A 19,810-nucleotide genomic window follows, 5' to 3' on the forward strand; every position below is an offset into this window, starting at 1 on the left:
CTCAGTAGACTTAGGAGGAGGACCTTTCCAGACACTCCAGGAAGTGGGGTGACTTATCCAGGGTAGCCTGGGTGGTAAAGGGCAGAGCCAGGAGGCCACCCACGGTGTGGATCTTGGCCACTGAGCTTCTTCACTATGGCATGTGAGCTGGCATTCGCGTGCAGCAGTTGTGAGTCCTGAGAGGCGTCCGCATTCGCTCCTCCCTGCCTTGGTCCTCTCCAGTGTGTCTGCACCAGAGGTGCTGGTGCCCCTCCTGTGTGCTGATACTGTGCCCGCCCACACCGGCAGGGCAACCCCCCGTCCTTGCAGTGGGAGCTTGAAGAGCTTAAGGAAGACAGGGAGACGGTACAGCTCCTCAGCTGGGGCTGATTGCTGCCTCCAGAGGCTCCGGTGGCCTCTCACTTGTCCCCTGCAGCCACCGTGTCGCCCCCTCTGCCGGGAAGCCCCCACCTCCATCACTTTCTAATGGCAGAATCCGGCTAGAATGCCTCTGGGGGCAAATGTTGCAGAGTTATGCACTTAACTCAGTGATTTGCTGCTCTCAGGAGAGAAGGTCACGTGACCAGGAGCACAAACCTGGTGCCTTGGGATAGAATATCCTGGCAGGAAGCAACTTCAGGGAGAAGGGGTTATTTTGGCTCGCAGTTCAGAGTTACGGTCTGTCACAGAGAGGAGGTCCCAGTGGCAAAAGGCTTAAGGAGGAAGCCAGTCACATTGCATCTGAGTCAGGAGCAGAGTGACGAACGCATGCTCAGCTTGGTCTCCTTTTCATTTAGTCCTGGGGGCCATGCACACTCAGTGTGGATCTCGCCTTAACTAACCTAATTAAGAAAGCCCCTCCCAGGCATACCCACAGGCCAACAACGCAGACAGCACCTCACTGAGACTCCTTTCTCAGGGGATTCCAGACCCCAACAAGTGACAATTGACAAGTGACCACCACACTGGGTTTTGTTCCAGACATTGCTCGGTACGCCTCCACACATTCCTGTCACTGGCTTGTTGTGGCACTCTGTTCTCTGGGCACAGCATGGCCATGGTCATCTTGAAATCAGAACAACTGTGATCCCCTCCCCCAGGAGACCATCACAAGTTTGGACTCTCAGGCTCACAAGGCTCCAGCCTGTCCCCGGGATATAGAAACGGTGGTGCAACTATCTGTAATTTGCCCATTTTCCTGTAAGTAACCCCAAATTAAGCTTCTTGGTTCACCAAGCTAGACACGGATAGTCTGTTGTTGGTGCCCTGTCTGGGGTGAATAGATGTTTGCTCAGGTCTCCCTAAGGAAACTCAGCTACAGACAAAATTTATCAGGTGCAAAGTCAGTCCCAAGAGTCCCGAGTGGGAGCCCAACACGTGGGGTGCACCCAACATGTGTGCCAAGAACCCAGCCAACAGGGAAGGGGAGGGCTGAACTCAGATGCCCACCCCTTCCTGTGAAGGTCACTGTGTTGAACTAACTCTGTGTGTATGTGTGTGCATGGGCTGTGCTTGCTGGGGAGATAAGTTGAGGCTGGGTTGCTTAGCTTTCTCCATCCTAGAGTATGGTTAAGAAATGTCCTGGAGCCTGCCAGCAGGTAGAGGTGTCCAGCCAGCGGGTGGAGGTGTCCAGCCAGCGGGTGGAGGTGTCCAGCCAGCAGGTGGAGGTGTCCAGCCCCTGTGACGATCAGTTTGGTTGCAAGCCAAGTAAGTACAGCGCTATGCTGTGTCCTAGCCCAGGGAAGGGGCTCAGGCTGCAGAACTCAGACCTTTCATTTCACAGATTAGAACATGAAGATGCAGAGAGAGAAGTCAGTCACAGCAGCAAATCCTCCCAGCTCTGCATGTGGACTGTGCCCATAGGTTAAGCTCTTCCCCCCTTGGTGCCTTGGGTTGGAACCCATCTCCTCGAGCTGCATATGTGGAACACGCAGGCTCAGAGAGCATGATAGCTGCTCAAGGTCATGTCCCCTGTTGGTGTTGATGACCAGGTGGGGATCAATGGGTGTGACTCAGGGTTTCAGCTCAAACATCCTCACAAGGTCACCGGGGGTTGGTGACAGCTGGAACTCTTCTTCTGCCTTGCTCTGCTTGCCATCTGTGCTGAGGCTTGGTTGAGACCAGCTCACTCAGCAGGATTGGGCCTGGGTCCCCAGGGAGGGCTACAGGGCCCTGTGTGTCCCCAGGGGGCAGGGATGCCGCCCCAGCTCGCCTTTCCTCAGCTCGCCCTTCAGCGGGGCTTTGATTCGCTGTTAACCTAAAGTTGAGCAGAGCCTCATGAATCATTCATGAAGATGCTCCAACGAGATCATTATTTTGAGTGTCGAGTGTCAGGGAAACAGCCTCTGACGGGTAAACATGATGTCTGGTGACAGAACAGCCGATGGGGTGACCCGGCAGCTGGGCTCCTGCCATGCTGCAGGGAATTTTTAAACATTAACACACACACACACACACACACACACACACACACACACACACACACACACACACACACACACACTCTGGCTGGGAGAAGAGCAGAGCCTCCTCACAAGCCCCCATGGAGGTAGATGCAGGTGTGTGTGAGGGAGCGGGGGAGGGGGCGGGGTGTCCGGAGAGCTTGTTCTCTGATGGGAAGTGACTCAGTGCAGCCCCCAGCCCTGTGCGGGGGGTGGGGTGGGGGTGGGGGTGGGGTGGGGGGTGGGTGGTGGGGGTGGGGGGGGGAGCAGCTGCACTATGAGATCGGTAGAACCACTACTGCTTTCCCTCGTGACCTCCCACAGAAGGTTACTCTAGAAACGACCAGGCAGGGCTCACACTGAGGCTGCTAAGGTCTAGCCTCTTCTCTGAGACCTTCCACTCCACCAGCCAGAGGCTGGACCTGTGACTGGCTGGGCCTCTGGGACCCTGTGGGGCTTCTGGCCATGTCGAAGCCACTTTCCAGCAGCTGACAGGCTGTCGATAACCGCACTACCTGTATTATTTAAGCCGAACAAGGTGAGCCTTGCCTGCGCCCTTGAGCTCAGATCAAATTGATGGCCAGCACGGAAGCTACAGGCAATTAGACTGTTCCAAAGAGAAAGAAACACGGAGGGGCTGGTGTGAGCCTGCAGCGGGGTGGGGCACTGGCCCTCCTCTCTGCCGGCACTGAGACACTGAGCCCTGACTTCTCTCAGTTCCTCTTTGACTACCTCGAGCTTTGAATCTTTGTAGGGGGATTGGGTGTCAAAGATATGTACCCGTTTTAACAAGAAAGACCCCAGACCTGGGCCCAGGGGGCTCCGCCCTGGTCCTGATGACCCATTCCCACGGGGACTTTGCAGAAGTATCTTCTTATTCCCCCTGCTCTCTGCCCTCCCCCGCCCCCGTCCCTCACCTCTAGGAATTAACTGCCACATGCTTTCTGTCTTCTTACAGACTGGCTCCTGAGAATTTCATCAAAGGCAAGGCAGGAGCGCGTGTCTACTCCATGGGGCAGCAACAGTGAAGGCAGAGTGTGGGCAAACCTAGGAAACACTGACTCATGGACTCTAACCACAGGGCTTTCGGGGAGCTGGAAAGACCCTTTGAGGTTGTCAGGCCTCTCCCAGCACAAGGACATTTTTCTACATCTAGCAAGCGCTTCCTGAACACTCTCAGGGTGGGTGGGGGCTTGCTGCCTGTCTACCCCACCCACCATCCAGGACCAATGTGGCTGCTACAAAGTTCTTTCTTAACCTTAGTCTAAGTTTGTTTCCCTAGAGAACCCACCATGATTGTGTTCTGTAGATCTGGAGAGAACAGGATCTTACCCTTGAGGATGGTATCTTTCAAAAGTTTGAGGATAGACTCATGTTACTTACTAATTTTCCCATCCATCCATCCATCCATCCATCCATCCATCCATCCATCCATCCATCCATCCATTCATCTACTCACATCTTCATCCTCCCACCCAACTATCTACCCACTTAACAGTCCTGAAACTCACTTACTAGCCCCCGTGAACACTGTCCATCAACAGTCTCCTACCCACTCACCTTCTACCCCTCCATCTACCCCACCCATCAACTCACTGACCCATCCACTATCTTTGCGGCCGCCTACACATCTACCTACTAACCTTCCTATTCACCAGCCTGTCCCCCTGCTCATCCACCCACCTACCTACACAGCTGTTCTTCCAGCCGTCCACACGCCTGTCCACTTGTCTTCCCAGTCTTCCACCTGTCCTCTGCCCACTCATTGACCAGTCCACTCACCTAGCCTTTCAGCTACCCATATACCCATCCTTTCTTCTATTTCACATGTATAGACAGTGGTGAAAATTTGAATCCACACTGGATCATGAAAGGTGAGCTTCTTAGCTCCTCAGAACTTATGCTCTTAGTGCTGAGGCAGGTGTGTCCCCAGTCCCACAGAAACCTAAGTGCTTGCTCCCAGAGAAGAACACAGAGTACCTAATAAAAATTCAGTCTCCTCTCCAGTTATCCCCAGAACCACAGTCCCTACTAGTTGGCCCTGGCCATAACATGTCTGTAGCCACATTCCTTCAGCCGGAGGGAGCTGACAGGATCATGTGTCTCAGGGTCTGAGGCAGGGGTGGGAGCTCTTCCCCACATCCTCATCCCTGGAGAGCAGGGAAGGTCTGCCTGAAACTCAAAATGCACTCTCCCAAGCTCTTTTGCAGATTACGGGTGTTTTTCAGTGTATGAAAAAACCAGCTCAGACAAGTCCCTGGTGGGCTCCACTGGGAAGTTCTTTTGGACACTTAAAAACTCAGCCTCCAAACGCAAGGCATGCTGGAGGTAATTGTTCAAGAAAATCAAAGGGAAGCGGATACAGCCAGTTTCTGGTTATTTATCAGCCATAGACACAGGTTACTTTTCATCACATTGAGCCTCAAGAAAGATAAAAACTGGAGTATTGATCTGAGCTTCTCCCATGAGGGGTCTCTGCTGGCAAGCTAGCACCACCTGAAAGGAGCTGTTCCCTGGCCTGAAACGGGCATATGCGTGTGGGGTGGCAGCTGCTGGCCTCAAACGCTCCTCTAGTGAGGCTGCTGACTTCTGGCATCTATTTTGTTACTTCCTCTGGTGCCCCAGACTTCCAGGAAGGGACTGTGCCAGGGCTGGGAGGCCTATCCAGGACCTCCAGTGTCTGTGGTAACCAGGGCATCTCATTCTCTGCCCAGGCACCAGGGCCCTTTCTTGGGTTACTTTGTGTGGCAGTGACCAGGCTCCCACGGAGACTGGCCCTTTGCTGAAGACCTTCCCTAGAGACAGGAAATTGGGGTAGGAGTTGACTGACCAGGGTGGGGAGAGGTCAGGTTCCAGAGCCCATGGTGTCCTCAGAGGGCAGCCAACACCTATTGTTAATCTTATATGCCAACGTGACGAGGCCACAGAATCCATCCTTGCATTGCTCTGTTCTGAAGGCATTTTTTGAGGAGATTAGCATTTAAATCATTGGACTTTTGGTAAGCAGGTGGCTCCTCCTCCACCTTGTGAGTGGGTCTCCATCCATCAACCTAAGGTCTTAAGAGACAAAAGCCAAGGTCTCCAAGGAAACAGGAGTCCGGTCAGCATGTAGCCTTCCATCTTTCCCTGGAATACCAGCTCTGTCCTGGGTCACCCACAGGTTAAGCAGGACCCTGGGGTCGGGAACTGAAGCAGAGGCCATGGTCCTGCAGAAAGCAGATTTATAGGATCCACAACCATATGCCCTAGACACTTTCTGTCTCTGTCCCCACATCTCAGTCTCAATGTCTCTTGCACTGATTCTTTTTCTCTGGAGTGCCCTATCCTGCCCACGCACCCCATGGGGCACTCAGGGACTACCGAGCCTGGAGTCGAGCTCCCTGTTTCAGTCTCTGAAGGTCTGGGAGCCAGTCAACAACCACTGATGTTAGCCCTGCTCTCTGCTGAGAGCTTGTCTAGTGCAGATCACAGGGCTGACATGGCACACGCATCCTCTCATCTGTCCTCAGAGAAGTGAGTGGGAACTCTGGGAAGCCAGGCAACCCATCCAACGTCAAGCAAAGGACAACGACTCCAGGCTTGTCTGAGGTCCCCACCCGGGGCTGGGCTCTTGTCCTGGTGTTTATTGAGAAGCCAAGGAAGAGAGAGCCAGTGGCATCAGGAACAGGATATGGGGGACAGAGAAGGAACAATTGCTGGCATAAAACACCGTGACCAAAAGCAACCCAGGGAAGAAAGGTTTCATTTACGTTTCCAGGTAATGGCTCATTACTGAGGAGAGTCAGGGCAGTCAGGTTAGGCAGGACCCTGGGGTCGGGAACTGAAGCAGAGGCCATGGAAGAATACCACTTACTGGGTAGCTCCCCATGGCTTGCTCAGCCTGTTTTCCTATAGCACGCAGGGCCACCAGCCTAGGGGTGGCACCGCCCGACATTGGCTGGGCCCTCCCACATCAATTATCAAGGAAGAAAACACACCACAGGCTTGCCTACAGGTCACTCTCGGGGGGCATTTTCTCAAACGAGGATCCCTTTTCCCAGGTGACTCCAGCTTGTGTTAAGTTTATATATATATAAAAAAATCTAACTAACAGAAACAAAACAGAACGAAAAACCAGTCAGCACAGTCGGCAGCCAAGGCCAAAGGCTGGTCCCTGGGACCAGGCCAGGCCTTCATGTCTTCAGGCTCACCAGGGCCCTAGGGTCCCGCAGCCTGTCCCAGAGGCATGGTTCTGCTTCTGTTGGGAGCTTTTGTGTGCCTGTCACCTTGTCAGTCCCTCCCATAGACAGAAGCATGGAGGAGAGCAGGGAGGAAATGAAATCTAAAAAGCCATGTCAATTTGAGTGATTCCCTAGCAGCTGGCTGCCCCTCACTGCTCCGAGGAAGGCAATAAAGCTAGCGAGCCAATAACAGCAAATGGCAAGAGACTTGACAGATATGGCTGTCCCCAGCAGGTGATGGCCAATTCAACCAGGGCGAGAAATGGAAGCTGGGGCAAACTGGTCCAAGAAACAAGTGACCCCGTGAGACCTCTCCCCCGCCTAGTGCATCTGAGCAGTGGGTACCAGTCCACCCCCTGGGAGCAGGCTGGGCCAGTCAGGTGGAGAGGGGTCCGCGTCACAGAGCCCTGGGAGCTGTGGGAGCTGTTGCCGGGCCCCCACGGGTGGGGAGGTGCTCTTAGCATTTAATGTATGGGTGTGGATATCACCTACAGGGGTGAGATCCACTGAGTGTGAGAGGCTCTTCAGACCAGCTTTCATGTAAACCCAGGTCCTGGTAACATGCTTGTCTGGGGCAAAGCTGGCCTTGTCACACTTGGGTTGAGGACAAGGCTCTTGCATTGCGGTGAAGACAGGCATGGGCTGTGTCTCTGTAAGTTTCTCTGTGAGCTGGCTCACCTGACCCTACTCTCTGGCCTGCCTGTCCATTCTCAAGGCAGGTACCAGGTTCTCACCGACTTCCCGACCTTCTCCAAGCGCAGGACAAAGCGGTGGCAGAGCAGGCTAAGTTCGGCTTGATGCTGCTGGAACTCAGTGCCCAAGATGTGGGCCAGCACACAATGTTGTTTCCCCAGCGCCAGCCACATAAGCATATCCAGGCAGTTAGCCAGGGATGTGGCTTTGTCCTTTTGTCCTTGTCCCCTCAGGAGGCTGAGGGAGAAGGGGAGAGGAACAGGGAAGGAGTGTCTACACAGAGAAGACCCTGCCAGAGGTCAGTCTGCAGAGAGCACGCTGTCTGTGTCTGTTTCCTCAGTTAGGTAGGGTGGCTGCTCAGGCCTGTTTGACATTGCCATCTTTTGGACTTTGAATCAACAGCCATGGTGAAGGGCTGGGGAGACGGCTCAGTCGGTAAAGTACTTGCCATGCAATCATGAGACTGATCTCCAGCACCCACATAATAAATCAAATGTGATGGTGTGTGCTCGTAATCCCAGCACTGGGGATCGCTAGCCAGCCAGCCCAACCTGGCGAGGGAGGCCCAGACTCCAGTGGGAGACTCTGTCCCAGAAAGTAAAGGGATGTGTCCAGGGGCATGACACCCACGGTTGACCTCTGGCCTCCGAATGCATGTGCATATGTATACACACAGGAAGCCACGGTGAGAGTGTTGGGGAGGCAGTGTGGCAGGGAGCCTCAAGTCTGACCAAGCCTCTTAGGCAACATGGCAGCACTGGCGCCTTCTGACCTCCAGATGCCTGGGACGCCTCCCCCTTACAGGCATTCTTAGGGGTACGCTAGGGGCCATGACTCCCCTGTGAGGCTCTGGATCCAGGCCTCTGCAGTGGGTCAAAGCCCCAGCCTTACTTGGGAGGGCTCCAGGAGTGAGTCCTGGAGTCCCTGTGCTGTCTGCTGAGCTCAGCAGGGCGGTTGTGAGAAGCCACAGGACATTTCGATGTACGGAGGGGAAAGACACCCTGCAGGAGATGCTCACACTTGTGAGAGAATGACTCAGAGCCCTCCCTGTGCCGCAGCTGGGCACACTACCTTATGTCTTTCTGTCTCTGAGTTGAGGCTAGCTCTTCTTAGCTTCTTTCTTTTTCTCTATGCAGCCCTGGGCTGGCTTCAAACTCAGGGCGATCGTCCTGTTTCAGCCTCCTCAGTGCCAGGACTACAGGAACGAGCTATCATGCTTGATTTCTCTTCTTAGCTTCTCACTGATCAGTCTAGACCTCAGTTTCCCTGTCTCTGAAATGGGAGTCCCAGCACTTAGCCTATGCTACATGTCTGGAGTGGCTCCAGCTTGCGCAGGGCATCCCTAGAAACACCCAGACTTCTCAGCACTGGCTGACAACACCTCCGCATTCGGCAGAACCACGAGAGGAAAAGCTTCCCACCTCCCTGGTTCAAAGAAGAACCAAATTAAGGTGCTAAGTTTATACATTAATTTTTTGCCACAGACGGGAATGGAAATAGCTTTCTACAAGGTATTTTTAAAAACTGCTTTTCAGTGCTCCATTAAAAGGCTCTCTGCCTTGCCTTGGAGTCTCTACATCTGCCAAAAATACTACGAAAATTGCTAAAACACAGTCTCTGTTGGTTCTAGAAGGATTGCCAGCCAGCTCCAAATAATCTGAAACCTGATCACACTGGATCCCAGACAGAAGGCATCATTTTGGCTAAGAGTGATCTGGCAGCCTTGTAGAAGGGCCTCCTGGGGTTGGGAGGTCAGACCTGGGTCTCACAGTTTCTGGGGTTGGGAGGTCAGACCTGGGTCTCACAGTTCCTGTACCCAGTATTCTCTGCCCCTCCTCAGCTTCTCCTGCCCTGAGGTGCTGGTGTCTCTACTTCCTGGGCGGTGGCCTCCACAGCTTTGCCCAAGACTTCCTACTTCCTTTTGCAGGTCCAGATTTGTTCAGCTACCTCCAAATTCACAGAGTCCCTCATCTACCTGATAGTCTACCCAGATGTCCAACATGCGCTTTGCTCCCCGTATGGCTTGGAGGACCCGTGATGCCTCAACCCATTCCCTGCTTCCCTTTCTTCTGAGCACACAGCCTTGCCAGGCCCTAGTTCTCCAAGTCCTGAGGCCATTGGTCACTCCAGATTCCTCTCTTTCTACAGTGGTCTCTCCTGTCCAGAGTCGCCCCAGCCCTCTGTTCTCTTCCCTCTGCTTCTGCCATGTCCTCTTGACACCCGCAGGGCCTTCAGCCTCGCCACAGGCCGCCATCTCATCTCTTCCCAAAATGTCCAGTTTGCTTATAGCAAGAGAGAACTTTAAAAACACATTTATCAGATCCCACCACTGCTATGCTTCGAATGTCCAAATAAAACCCAGGCATTCTGCCCTGCCCCTGGGCCTGGAGCCCCCTCGGGTGCCCATGGCTTTCCTTCCAGAGTCTTCTTGTCCTTCTTTACCTCACTTACCAGCTCCAGTCTCTCTCTCTCTCTCTCTCTCTCTCTCTCTCTCTCTCTCTCTCTCTCTCTCTCTCTCTCTCTCTCTCCTCCCCCCTCTCTCTTCCCTGCCTTCCAGCCTCAATACCTTTGAACTGGCTGGCCCCCTATCTGGGACACTCTTCCCTAGGTTTCTATAGGCTGTTTCTGTATCACTCAGTCACAGTCCTGATGACACCTCCTTGAAGAGCGCAGACCTCACAAGCTGGCGGCTTTTCTATCTGTACATGTGTATCCTTTCCACTAGATGGCCTGCTGTGGGAGCTGGGACCTCAGGACTCAGACTGCAGAGGCCTGGCACTGTGTCCGATGCACGCTCTTCACTATGCAGGCCTCTGTGACTGAGTAAGCAAGGAGCTGTCCCAAACCACCGTGTGCACCAGCAGCTCCTGGTTTCTCACTTGCTTCGTTCTGACCATGCAGAGGTTCTCACCGAGACACCGCTCATTGTACTCAGACCTTGGTTAGAAGTCACCAGCCTGGTGTGGGGGTGTCAGGAGGTGCCTCCAAAGGCCTGCTGGTCAGTACAGCATAAAGGGTTTCTGATCCAAGGCAGTGCAAGCCCAACTCTGCTGCTTGCACATTGCATAGCTTGGATACATCCTTTAACCTCCAAGCACCAGCTGCCCTGCTCACAGCAAGCCCTCACAGCACCTGATCCTGCCTAGATGCTGAGGTTCTTATTGCTGCCATTGATGAAAGAGACAAGTGTTTGGGGGCAAGAATTATAGGAAGTCTTCAATTCCAATGAAAAGGCCCCAGGAGATCCTAGCGGAACTCAGGAGGATGCTATGGATCCTATATGCAGATCACAGAGAAGGCAGCATCCAGTTTGACTAAAAACAAAAACAACAGGAAACACTACCTGGACACAGAGCACCTGGTCCTACATAGGCAGCTACACACAGGAAGCATAGCCCATTCCACCAGGATGCTGCTGGCTGCCTTGTGCCTGGACCTGGCACTTATTCTTTCCCTCAGTTACTATATGACACATTCCAGTTAGGATGTAGGGAATGTCCCCAGACCAGGGACTTGTCATAAGGGTGACACATATCTATAGAGATATGATCAGACAAAAACAAGGACTGTAGCTAAGCTGTGAGCCAGGACAAAGGATAATGGAGGAGAATGATGGTGATGGGCATGCTTAAGGAATGGATTCCAAGGAGGGCTGCTGAGCTGAGACCTAAGTTGTGTGGCCGTCACAGCCACAGAAGATTGGGAGGACTTTACAGGCAGAGGAAGGGCCAGGGTGAAAACCGTAGACAGAGCTTGTTCTCTGGAAGACAGTGGAGAGAGTGAAGTCTCACTGTGGACTGAGGGCAGAGCCATATAGAGTGACTCACAGTAGGTGGAGGCCGCATGAGGCGGGACACATTTAACCCTGGGAGCAGGAGACATGGGTGGATTCTACTGGCCACATGTCAGCGGGAACCTTCATTTGTGATCTGATTTGCTCAAACCATGAAGAACTGATTATAAGTTTTAATTGTTTCTGGAAACTTGGAGGCTTAGAGCAGAGCGAAAAGGCCTCTGTTAAATGGTTTACAATAACGGCCTGTTAACAAATTCCAGACCCAATTTATCCAAGAACTTGTTAAAATTCCCTCTGTGCAGCCACCAAAGGAATGTGCTTTTGAAGTCATTTACTTACCAATAAATTACAATGCTCTGGAATCATTAGCAGCAAAGTAAATTGTTTTAATTGATCTGAACTTCGTTACGACCCAGGGACTCCGCTTCTGCGCAAATGCACTTTCTAAGGGTCTAAAATAACAAATTAATCTCTCTTGAATCCTGTCATCTTTAGGTCTGTCCTTTCCCTTGGAGACCAGGAAAGGGAAGCAAATCAATGGTGGCAATAGATATCGCTGCGTGGCCTGGGAGCTGCCCAGAAATTCTGCCCTGGGGATGGGCGTCCAGGCCCAGCCAGCCTTTGCATGGTGGGATGTGGGGGAGGGGAAACTTCAGAGCCATCCTGTGTTAACACCTCTGTCCCAGCGTGTTGTCACAGGCTGCATAATTGTTCACCCACAGGTTTGTGTTTACTGCGGTTTCTGCAGGTGCTGTTTGCATGGCAATAAAAACAGGAGCTCATTTAAAAGCGAACAGATTGGTGTGTGGTTCAACAATGGGGGCATTTTGAAAATGTGTGTCAGGTGACTTAAAATTTTATTTATTTGTTTGTTTTTCATTTTGGAGGGAGCATGAGTGTGGAGGTCAGAGGCCAATTTGCCGGAGTCTCTCCTTCCACTGTGTAGGTCCCGGAGAATGAACTCAGCTGGCTGGGCTTGGCAGCCAGCGCCTTTACCTTCTGAGCCATTTGTCAGCCTTTATCAGGTATACTCACCACAGACTGAGCTGGCTATGACCTGGCGGTATCCTATGCACCCCCACTGGGACTACACATGTCTACATGTGAGATCATTTCATTTTTATTTGTGTGTATGCTTGTATGTTTGCGTGTGAATGTCCTTGGAGGTCACTTGAGGGTGTTGGATCTCCTGGAGCCTGGAACCAGACTCTGGTCCTCTGCAAGAGCAGCAAGCACTCTTAGGTGACAAGCCACCTCCTCAGCCGTGTCTGTACACTGTTTAAAGTCAGGCTTTGTGTGACGATCTTGAATTCTGAGTTGTTCCTTAGGAAAGGCCTGTGCACTGAGCAGGGAGCCCTGTGAGAGCCCCATCCCTCTTCTCAATACTTTGTGAGCCTGACACCATGCCCAGTGGCCCTGCTGTTTTATAGGGTGTTAGTCACCTAAACAGGACCTTCAAGGGACTGGAGCTGTGTTACGGGTTCCTTTGGATCCATTTGGAATTAGCACTGGCCAGTTGATGGGAAAGACGGTGGAATGTTATGGTAGCTGCCTAACAAGATCATGGCCATGGGTAAAGGGCACCTCCAGCTGCATCCCTCATGAACAACCCTGCAAGACACAGGCAGCAAGGCTAGATGTCTCATATTGTGGTCTGTGTGCACAGATGTCAGCTCGGGGTGTGTGTGTGTGTGTGTGTGTGTGTGTGTGTGTGTGTGTGTGTGTGTGTGTGTGTGTGGCTTGCAGGGTTGTGGGGCTTTCTTGACCTTGATTCTCCAGGGCTAGCACTGTTCAGGACACACACAGGCCGCAGAGGTGAGGGTGTCCCACATCCATCTAAATTGCCCCAGAAAGTGCTCAGGCCCCCGCTGGGTCTCCACAGATCATGATGCTCTGTATGCCTGGAACTCCCTTCCCCTGACTGCTTCCACACTGGGGCTGGGGTTATAGGGAGAAGCTAGTCCCTGAGGACAGAGCTAGTCATACATCCTAGGGGAGATGCTTGTGTTCCCAAGGAGGCAACAGTGGCTTATGTTCTGTGAGGCCCTCATTCTTACCCAGGGACAGTGGGAGCCCACTACTCTTTGCACAGATAAATAGGGTCATTGGAGATGAGAAAAAGAGCATAGACTCCGGGCTTGGCCCTCAAGCTCTTGTTTTTGGGGTATTTTCTGTGAGGTCCCGTCAAGCTGGGGTGTGTGAAGGACAGGCTAATCTCTTCTACTTGCAGCCTGACCTGGCACAACTGGTAGTGTGGGAGTGATCAAACACACCTGGCCAGGACTGAACCCACAGAGCTAGGAGGGTAGTGGAGGCGGGACAATGTCCCAACAGTTTATCTTGGTGACATCGATGGGAGCGTCTCAGGAGGCACCTGTCTAGTTTACCGGTAGGGATGATCTACATCTCAGCAAACCCCTCTTCTACTCTTCCCCCAAAGAACGGGAAATTTGAGGCAAGGTCTTTGGGGGTCCAACAAGAAGTGCTGCTCAGCCTCCTGAAGGCCGATACCACCAGAGAGAGAGCCCCACAGCTAGGAAACTGAACCTGCCTTGCAGGTGCTGATCATGGCGGAGAGAGTTATGGATATACAGAATGGGACACACAGCCGACAAGCTCTCAGGAAGGGTCTCGTGTCTTCAAGTACCCAGGCTTCTCAAAACCAACTTCTGCTTCCTAAGATGGAAATGGCACAAAAATGTCCTATTACAGGGGGGTGGCCGGAGGACTTTGCCTGTGCCAATGTAGGGGAGCCCTGCCTAAGCAGGTTACTGGTTACTCTGTTGGTGGTAGTGATAAAATACTTTGACAAAAAGCAAATGTAAGGGGAAGGGGGAAAGAGGGTTTATTTCTGGCGCATGGTTTGAGGGCCCGGCCCATTACGGCAGGGAAGCCATGGAGGCAGAAGCATGGGGTAGCTGGGATATTATGTCTACAGTCAGGGGTGGGGGGTGGGGGTGGGCACTGCATTTCATCCTGCTTCACCCATTTTACTGAGCCCTGGACCCAGCCCCTGCATCCTGGGTGGGGTCTTCCCAGTTCTATTAGCCTGATCTAGAGACTCCCTCACAGGCACACGCAAGGACTTGTCTTCTAGGTGATTACAGATCCTATCAGACTGATCCCATAACCACCAGTGTGGAACCTCGAAGAGGCACATCCTTTGGACACCCTGTCCCTATTAGCCCCGAGGACAGGCATGCCCCAGCCCTTCACAGGTACTTGCTCAGCCCTGCATTGCAAGGAGAAGCTGTCTGTCCCCTCTGTGAAGGGTAGGGCTCCTTCCCCTCCCCTGACCAAGTCCTAATATCCCAAGGAGGAGGAATCAAATGTTAATGGGAAATGCTTAACATGGGAAGGGAGTCTATTTCTCCTTAACTGTCTCTGGCTGCACAGGATTCCGAGGAGCTATTGAAGGTAAATTGCTTGGTTTTCAATTTTAAGCTGCACTTATCTGAGCTCGATCAGTCTTCCTTGATCGTGGCAGGAAATAATAAGTGCCCGAAACGGGGTTGCCCTGGTGCTCAATAACATGGCGATTGTATCCCTATTTCATTATGGAAGACAGACAGTCCTGGATGCAAGTTTATTGATATGATAAATTGTCCCTCACATCCTTATAGGTGAAACTCCTGCCCTGTGGGCAGGAGCTGGTACCCACTGAAAAGTGCCATGTCATTGGCGTCAGTCTGGATGTACCTGCTAGGGGGTGAACCTGGGATCACCCTGATAATGAAGGCACTACAGGGGTCACTGTGGCCAGATAATCTTCAGTCTTCCTGACCTGGGGCTAGGGGTGGGTATGCTGCGTAGGCTCGAGAGCCCAAGGAATCTGCTGGATTCAAACTGCGTGCACCTCTCTCTTAATGTGCTTCCCTGAAATATGGAGACAGTACAGGAAGCGGCAAGGCAGAGCCAACTGATGTCCCATGGTTACGTTGCCTACAGCCCTCTGAGCCAAAGGGGGGTGGGGTGGGGAGAACTCCCATCAAGCAGCAGGGCAGAGACTTCTAGTTGCAGGGAGGCCTGTGGGTTCCCAGATGGACTGTGCTGGCCACAGGTGCAGGAGGGCACTGAGGCCTGGGGTTGGTACCACCAGGCTACAGGAGCTTGTCCTGGGGTCACAGTTTTGCCTGTCTCAGAGAATAAGAGACAGAGCCCCAGAAGGCCAGGCTTGTGCTGCTGGTCTGTGAGATCTGAGCCCCAGGGCAGGGTTGATGGCCAATGGCAGGCTGCCTAGTCCTCTACAGGGCAGAAGTTGCCACAAGGATCTGAGTGAATGAGTGGATATCAGAGGCAGAGCTCAGCAGGGCATCTAGGATCTGTTGACTGGTGTAGAAGCCGCCTCTGCACAGGCTTAGGGAGGAGGCTGTGGCAGAACTTTTGCGTTGCCTTCCTGGACAACCATTGTTAGTCTCTGAGGCAGGGGCTTTTCTGTTCCCAATAAAGCCTTCCCTGGGAGTGAGTGCTCCAGGTGAGTGCTCCAGTCACTACCATTTTGGGATCCCTACCCAGTGGACCCGAGGCAGGGCAGCTGCTGGACATGAGTGAGGTCCTGCAGAATTGAAGTGTACAGGATCCCCGAGGCCTCAACCCCCCCACCCCAGGTACTCATCTTTAAACCCTAATAGGAGGATAAATGGGCGGGAAAGGCTCTCTCTCCTCAACCACGCAAACACAGAACAGCAGTGAGTCGGCAACATTAGGTCTGACACAGGAGCCGTGAGGCATTACTCACCCAGATAAGTTTAATGCATAATTTAGAAACATCATCAAAATGGGAAGGAAGGGAAGAGTCCCTAAATGACTTGGAAAGAGCTTTGGTGCTGAGCTCGTCAGAAGAGGCTGCAGACACACGGTGGACGCGCACCCCACACTCGCAGTAATTGGATTGAGACGGATCCCTGAGCAGAGCACCTAGGGAGGACAGATGCACCCTTTCTGGAAGTGGGAAGCAGAGCTCTGCAGGAGCCAGCATCCAGGCATGGCGTATGACATGCTCCACCCTGGCAGGCTCTGGATTCTCTCCAGTCATCGTGGGATACGTCCCCTAGGTTCCCTGGCGTTCTTCAGCCACCCTTGACCCAGAGGCTGCCTCCTTTACCCCTGACCTAGGTAGATCTGCAGCCTGGTGCAGAGAAGCAGAGTGGTGGGGACAGGGACACTCTCAGGCAGTTATGTCCCTTTTCTCCTGCAGAGCTGGCAGTGGGTGCAGGTGGCCTAGAAGGGCCACATCGTCCTCCCCAGGGAACTATTGATCATTGCTTAGCTGGGGACTTTTCTGTTCTCATGGTGCTTCTCTGGGAAGGAACATCTCAGGGACAGGGACATCACAGGCCCTCAACCTGATCTATCGAAGATGCTTTTGGTCAGCAAGCACCCCCAGGTACTGTAATTTTCCCTCTATGAAAGGGGTATAGGAGTTCCAGTACGGGCAGGCAAGGTGGCTTGGGAAAACTCAGTCCCTGAGCCAGGGGACCCAGCACAGCCCTGTTTCGATCCCTTTTCCCTGGGCCCACTGACCCTTGGGTCTTGCCTTCCTGGGAACTGCCCTGTCTGGCCCATCTTCCAAACCCTACAAGGTCTATGCCCATGTTGTAATACTGTGGAACCGTGTCTGGGGTGCTGTGGGGGTGCAGATGTTGATGAAAGGCTCAGCTTCATGCTGAAGCAGCTAAGTGTGAAATGAACAAGGGCCCTGAGCCCGGGATCTCGGGATAATGAGAGACTAGTGAATGATGAGTAGTGGGTGCTGCCTCCCGGCTTCTCAGAGTGAATCACACTCCCTAATCTTTATTCTCCTGTGACCTGGCCACCCTGAGTTCTGATTTCTCCTCTCTCATCCTTCAAGGCCCTCTGTTTTGTTCCCCTGGAGCTTGCTGCGTGCCTCCCACCTTCACACTCTTCCTCCTCCTCTCCCCATAAGCCCAGGTCCTGAAGCCCTGCAGGGCAGGTCCATTTTCACCTCATCCCGTTGAGCATCCCCTGCAAGCACGCTGCCCTCCTGAGGGCCTTGGATGCTCATCTTTGTGGGCATGCCCTCATGTCACTCAGGCGTCTGCTTGGATGTCCCCTCAGCACAGAGAGGCCCCTTTGTGGCCACCCTGCCTAAACCCCTGTTACTCCTTCCTCGCCTCTGCTTTGTTATCGTTACAGCATTTATCACGACCTGAAATTATATTACAGGCTCACAACCCAATTCCAAAATCCATAAAGCTCTGAAAACCACAAGCTTGTTCATAACTCACTTGATGGCAAAACGTGACCTGAACGGATGTGAGGCTATTTATAGCCCGGGTTCATCCCTCTTCGTGTGAATATTCATACATTTTGCTGTAGAAATATTAATGCGTTTGATTACGGGGTGCGCTCCACGCCCCACTGGGGACATTACATAATATATGGTCTGTGAGCTGTATTAAGTTTCTGAACGCTCCCGCTGGGTTTCTCGTCTTCAACATCCCTGGTCTCCTGGGCCAGATGGCTCTGCTGTGAGGGCTGTTCTCACCTCGGCAGACCCTCTGGCCTCCAGCCCAAGATGCCAGCAGCATCCTTCCCCCAGGTTGACACAGGATAACGACTGCAGATACCAACAGGCCTTCAGTTGAGGTCCACTGGCCTGAGCCCATCTGGCTCATGGGTTTTCTAAACCTGGCCAGGCTGGTTTGGGTTCCCTTTCCGAGCATGCAGCTGACCTGAGCCACAGCCTCGTCGGTTTGTGCTGTTTCCTGCTGTGTCCCTAGGATTTGGTGGCATCCATCACAGATTCCTCCCTTGGTTGTGTCAAGAGCTTGCTCCTTGGACCAAGACATGAGTCACGTTCCTTCAAGTCTCCTGCCTGGCTGTACCCCCAGGGACTAGTTTTGTGAGAATCCTGCTAAGACAGCTCGGCTCTCCTTGGCGGTCGACCACCCTCTGTCTCCTGTTGCCTGCTTCCTATGCCCCCTCACTAGCTCTAGTCATTGCTGCCTCTGGCAGTGGTGGCGAATCCCACGAGTCCTTGTTGGAATCAGAGTGGAACCCAGTGCCCCCTCTCCCAAGAGCCTCTCAGTGCCTGCCATCTCTCTCCTCCCTCACCATGTTCAGAAGTTTTTTCTTAGCTGCACACCACTGATGCCTAAAGAAATCGAAGATTGTGTGCTTCTGGCAGTGGCCCTCATCCCGAGGGCTTATCAGGGTGTCCTCGGAGTCCCCGACTCCTAGCAGAGTTTCCTCAGCCATCCTGGATGATCGTCTTCCTGGAAGTACTCATCCCTCAAAGGGCTTGAGGCCCCAGGGGCAACCCAGCTCCCATATCCTGTGTCTGAGTCCAGAGCTGCATGGCTGACACCAGAGAGCAAAGCTTTGGAGTGGAACTCTGGCCTGTGTCCTTCTTACGAGAGACAGTTCCTTATAAATAGCTAGATGCTTATCCAAGCGTCCATCACCCCTGAACCTTCTGGTGAACACACCCACCTGGGGAGCAAACCCCGGAACTCAGAGGACAGTCACACAGGCGAAAGGGAGACAGTGAGCCAGGAGGGGACTCAGGAAGATTTTACCCTGTTTACAGCAGGGAGCAAGATCTCTGCCATGGACAGCTCAGCCTCGGCTTGCTTCCTTCTAGTAGGGGAGTCTCTGGAGACTCACATATCTCAATAATGGGTCCCCAGTTGGTGGCGCTGTTTGGAACGTTACAGACCCTTTAAGGGGCGGAGCCTCTCTTCACTTCCGGCTCGTTCTCTCTGCTTCTTGCCTGCGGCTAGCTGTACCTTCTTTGCCGTTACGGACTCGCCATCTAGAACTATGAGCCAAGATGTACCTTCTTCCATAAGGGGCTTTTTAAATTTGGTTTTGGTGTATCTTCACAGCAACAGAAAAGTAATATTGGGAGCTTTATCTCTCTTGGAAGCCTAGTTCCATAGAGAAGAGTTCAAAAGGTATTCCTTTCTTAACCCTACCAGATGATTTTAGCCTGCTATTCAGAGCTCAGCGCACTGACCACATCCCACTTCACACTTCGTGGTACTTCCTTTGTGCTCGGGCTCCTTGGTGCTCCATACACAGTTTGGCACCTGTCAGCTCCCACATATTTCCACTCTTTGCCAGGTGGGCAAGTGTGGCAAAGAGGTTCCGGCTGCACAGGAGGCCAGCTCTCCTGCTGAAGCCAGGCTGGCAGCTCTCCCCACCAAGGGTGAGCTATTCTCGCTGGCCTCCTGTCCTTCACAGTCAGCTGCCATGGTGGAGGTCACTGCCCTCAGGTCACTGCTCCAGGCCAAGGCTACCCTGGGGATCTGGAGCTCTGTTACAACCACAATCCCTGGGAGGAAACAAGCAGGTGACCCTGGACATAGAGAGGGTAGAGACCCAGAAAGTTCTGGAATATAGCTGTGATATCCACAGCAGAAATACCCATTTCTTCCTTGTTCTCCAACACCTCAGTTCCCGGAAACACAGTCACCCCGATGGCTGTGTGACATTTCCCAGCTTTCTTTGCATCAGGTGGGGCTATGTGCCTGAACACTGGTCAATGGGATGTGACAGTGACATGTGGAAATTCTCAGAACTGCTTTTAAAGGGAGGGCTGTGCCTCTCTCTTTCTCTCTTTCCTGGCAGCTGGGATGTGTTGATGGCAGTTGGCATTAGAGCAGCCATACTGGACCACAAGCAGCTGAAGCAGATTGTTGGAAGAAGACAGGGGG

At 52.9% G+C, this 19,810-nt stretch overlaps 1 protein-coding gene across 12 annotated transcripts in view; it reads right to left on the reverse strand.

The window, feature by feature from the left end:
• Camta1 (calmodulin binding transcription activator 1) overlaps nucleotides 1-19,810 on the reverse strand; it is an 862,623-nt gene that overhangs the window by 133,708 nt on the left and 709,105 nt on the right. The gene's annotated exons all lie outside the window — the stretch shown is intronic.

The sequence above is a fragment of the Peromyscus maniculatus genome, chromosome 2 (genome assembly GCF_049852395.1).
Source record: "Peromyscus maniculatus bairdii isolate BWxNUB_F1_BW_parent chromosome 2, HU_Pman_BW_mat_3.1, whole genome shotgun sequence".
Classification (NCBI taxonomy): domain Eukaryota; kingdom Metazoa; phylum Chordata; class Mammalia; order Rodentia; family Cricetidae; genus Peromyscus; species Peromyscus maniculatus.